Consider the following 4,707-nt stretch of genomic DNA (forward strand, 5'->3'; position numbering starts at 1 on the left):
CCAAGGAACATATTTCATTACTGATGGAGGTAAAAGTTTGAACAAAATTGTAATTGCCAAAAAAAATAATGTTTATAAATGATAATGAGATTCGAAAATAGTTTTCTATAATTTACAATAAAGGCTTTTTCAGTTCTAAATTAAAATTAAAACAGAAAGTTTTTGTAATTAGTTTCTGAACATTGCTTTTTTATTATTCAAGACTTCTGGATAATCGAGGACTTGGCAGACAACCGTGTGGAAGTTGATCAAGACTGGTCACGATTCTTTCGAGAAGGAACCGGCACTTATTTACTCGCAAGAAGGTTTCGTGTTTGGGGCAGCTTTCTTCACCTCTGTACCGGCAGATTTGTAAGACTGGAAGTTGTTTCATTGTTGAGAGAGATGGATATGGTGTATTGTTAGAAAATATTTCCACTTTAATCTTCCAGGTATATCATGTAGTTCAAATCTAGAAAACGATTTATGAAAATATTTAAAGTGAGTTGGTCTGAAATGATAACACTATGATAACAGTTGTTTTTGGGGGGGTTTCGGGGGGGGGTGTTGTTGTTTTGGGTTTTTTTTCATCACTTCAAGATTACCTTTATTAACCTGTAAAGTCTAATATTTTTGACATATCTTTTTTATGATCGTTGCCTATATTTTTATTAAACCTTTTTCATATAAGGAGCTGGAGATGTGACTTGATGACAGTAACGAATTAGTAACTTTGTGTTGACGGCAGGAATAAAGCAGGAAAACGAACAACAGCCTCCATACTCGTATGTATGACTTTTTATGTTGAATTTTCATAAAATATAAATAAATAAAAACCCTAACAAATCTGACAATTGTAATTTGATTAAAAAGATTTTTTGACAAAAATTATTTGGTAATGTGAATTAAGGTTTAGTAGAGATTGAAAAAAAATCAAATTACTTAATTCATTTAAGGGATAATCAAGCTGAGTTGTTCTTTAAAGACGTGTTTATAAAAGCTGTACGCAGTTAACAATCTGGGATGCTTTATTAACACTATCAGAGCACTTTTACTAAAAAAATGTTACTATTTGTAGATCTGAGAATAGTAAAGGAATTCCATATGATTTGTCAGTAAAGATTTCCTGAGATTGAAAAGGTAAGTTTATATGATATTATAATGTTATTCTTGAACAAATTCATTGTTGTGATAAAGTTTATTGCGTCTTAAAATCTTGACAAAAGATGTACACAACGCATTAATACAGATTAATAAAACAAAATAAATATGCAGTTTCAACTTATTTTTATCAAAAAGATCTTTATGAAGAATGAAAAAATAATGTAAATTATTTGTCTAATGTTTCTTTGATATATCCCTTTTCTCTTGACTCCATGCTTCTAAGCATAATCACTGGTTGGCCTTTTTTTTAACTTTTTAACATGAAACTAATGCTGTTGTGACGATTATTGTATTATTCCCCCATTAGACACTCAGAAAATGGCATTTAAGAAATTCAAAGGCCAATTAAGCCTTAAAAATAGTACTCTTATTTAAAGGTTTTTAATGTTTAGTTTCAAAAAGTTGGCCAAATACATGAACTACCTTTTGAAACTTATGGGATGACAACTTTAATACTACATTTGTCGGGTGATAAGCATCCCTATCATAACACCATAATTAAAAACATAGTTGCCCTTCTTACAGAACTACATTTGTTTGAGGCGTAATGCGCCCTTCAAATATCTAACAGAGATATTCTGCGATAATTTATAAGTTGGACGTTTATAAGACAAACGTGAGAAAAGCAAAAGTTTAATTTCAAAGGCTAAGATGCAATGAGAAAGCTCGGAATGACTAGAAAGGAGCATATTTAACAAAAGTATTTGTATTTTTATTGCTGAAAAGATTGTAGGTTTCTCTAATACACATGAAAATTGTTCAGATATATTATACAAGTGCTTGAATTTTAACTTATATTTGATATATATCTCTACTGTAGTTGGCAATCAAAATATCGATGGAAATCCATGTCATTAGAGATGCAATTGGTATTATCTAATAGCTAATTTTGAATTTTTTATTATCCCAACAGAGCACAGCAGGGATTCACAGGTGATACTGCTTGCTAATTTGAGCATTATAGAATGTCCACACATACGATATCAAGAATCAAACTATGCAGGTAAATTTATATGAAACAATGTATTATATAGATAACTGTTGGTCATTTTCATTGTTAATTAATAATTTCTGTAATCCCAATTGCAAAATGTGACAACATTACATGAAGTACTTTTATATACTAGTTGTTGGCATGATTTAAAGTATTATGTTTAGTGCCATATTTAGTTCAAATGTTAATCTTGAAAACATTTTAAAACGGCAATTTTGCGCCATATTTATGATTGGGTGCAGTGTCGGAATGAAAGGATTTTCCTTTTTCTTTTTAATGAACTGTTTATTTTTTTAAAGAAATTAATGTAGAAGAAATAAGAAAATATATTAAACATCTTTTGCAAAACTTTTATTTAAGGGGAGAGTAGTGGTTTAGTGGTTAAGATTTCTGTCTCTCAAGTCAAGAATCATGGATTCGAGCCCGACTCGAGTCACGATTCCTCATATGACATCAGTACTCGTTAATTCCAGGGAGCACTCGGAAGTGATTAATATATGGTGCAATAATTTGTTTTGCAATCGAAATAAAATAATTGTTTAAACTAAAAACTTTATTTAATGAAATATCTTTTGTATTTTACTATGAATGATATGAATCTGCTTTTATTTTCACAGGACTGATTCTTCATGGCGGACGAGAAGTATAATCGATGTCCGGAATTACACGTGTATGGACACTAAAGTGACATTTACAATAGCAACTATCTGGCCACTGAATGGGGGAGAAGTGTAGCGATTTTGTGTGGACTCAAACCATCCAGTATATTGAAGTGAAACAATGTGTTAGTGTTTGGACAAACTATACAACTACACTTCTCCTAATGCTGCCTAGTTCTAGTAACTAGCATGTCCCAAGCCATGATAAAAGCAGAGGGGGAGAATGAAGTTCATAGTTTATGTAATTGTTCTTTTAACATATACAATGCAAAATATTAACTTGTCTTCAAAAACACCATATTACTAAGGAGTTATGTATATGATATTTTAATTCCGTCATAACTTTACTACCTATATTTCAAGAGTTCTTTCCACTTTGGTCTAGAATTTTATTTTAAGTTGTTTTATTGGAGAGGTCGTCAGACCTCTCCATAGTGTTGAACATGATTGGCGGCATCCATTTTTGCTTATCAAATTAAAGCTAATGCATCGCCTTTTAAGCCTTAAATCATTATAACCATTCTTCAAAAAATGTTATGCGCATGTTCCGCTTCAAAATACGACTTAACGAAAAATTAACATCGAAGTGAACAAAATCGGTACAAGGAAAAATCGGAAAATATCATTTACGTTACTTAACACAATACTTTAAACTGTATTAATCGATTATTGTTTTCTGAATAGCTTTCCCGAAAAACAGTAACAGTGGACATTAAAGCTACAATATCACCATGCACTTTTATATGACTGAGTGACCGGAGTACCAAAATTTTGCTGCCCCTTTAACTTTTAAACAAGTATTACTAAATTTCGCAGCGGAGAATTTTTGGCACAAATGGCACAAAAATGCTCAAGATTGAATTTCTTAGAATATTGTGGTTGGAGGCATTCAGATGTATATACTTCTTATTTCAATCAAATGATTATTTTTATGTAAATCTCGGACTTTAAAGTGTTTGAATAACATACTTTATGCCCGTTTTGGAAAATCTCTGTTGCAGAGAAAAATGTTTCCATATACTTTCGAAAACATTAAGCAAAAATTTGATAATTCAATTTTACAAGATTTTTTTTATACTACTTTAAATATATATCATTTATTGTAAACTAAGTTTGATAACATAACGTAAATTGTTCCCTTTGTGGAAAAATTTCCTTGATGCGCATATATCATGCTTAAATCTTTTAAAACATGAAAAGATGAAGTATAAAACAAACTTTAATTTTGATGCTATATTCAATATAATAAATTCTATTTCGTTAAATAATCGAAATTAATAAACTTTTATTGTGCTTGTTATGCAAAAACTATCTCCAAATATTTTCGAATTAAATAAGTCTTCCACAGCTACCAAAAAAATACCTCTCGCATGCTTCTTTTTAAAGAAGCAAACTTGTTCCATCTTTGTATTTTTGATCATCACCAACTTTAAATATGACATAGAGGATATTTGTTTAGTTCAGTGTAAGATCGGAATATATTTCACCGAGTGAGCACCAAAAGGTATATTTCACGAGTGGCACAGCCACGAGTGAAATATGAACTTTTGGTGTTCACAAGGTGAAATATATTTCGATCTTACACTAAACTAAACAAATTTTCTTTTTATTATATGCATTGAAACGTTTTAAAAAGACATTAAACCTAATACTGAATGAAAAGCGCGCCAAATAATAATACAACGTGACGTCATTTACGACGTCATGCCATTAAGTTGGTACCCAGTACTGTGCACGCTGGTATTTCACTGAAACAACGTAAGGGGCTTAAATTCAAAACAGTGAAATTATCAAAGTGGTAATTTCACTGTTTCAAACAGTGAAATTACCAGTTTTATATCACTGATATATTTCTATAAACCACCAAAAAGCATGTAATAAAAGGCTCATAACTCCAGTATCTTATTCATA

General features: G+C 30.7%; 1 long non-coding RNA gene across 1 annotated transcript; it reads left to right on the forward strand.

Moving 5' to 3' along the window:
* The first annotated feature begins 285 nt into the window (after positions 1 to 285).
* LOC132760080 (uncharacterized) lies at positions 286 to 2,146 on the forward strand. Its single transcript, XR_009629815.1, has 4 exons — positions 286 to 431; positions 671 to 764; positions 1,058 to 1,119; positions 2,057 to 2,146. It is a non-coding gene; the product is annotated as an uncharacterized LOC132760080 (long non-coding RNA).
* The last annotated feature ends 2,561 nt before the right edge of the window (positions 2,147 to 4,707 follow it).

This window comes from Ruditapes philippinarum, unplaced genomic scaffold (genome assembly GCF_026571515.1).
Source record: "Ruditapes philippinarum isolate M1 unplaced genomic scaffold, ASM2657151v2 ctg21356_1_1_1_1, whole genome shotgun sequence".
Classification (NCBI taxonomy): Eukaryota; Metazoa; Mollusca; class Bivalvia; order Venerida; family Veneridae; genus Ruditapes; species Ruditapes philippinarum.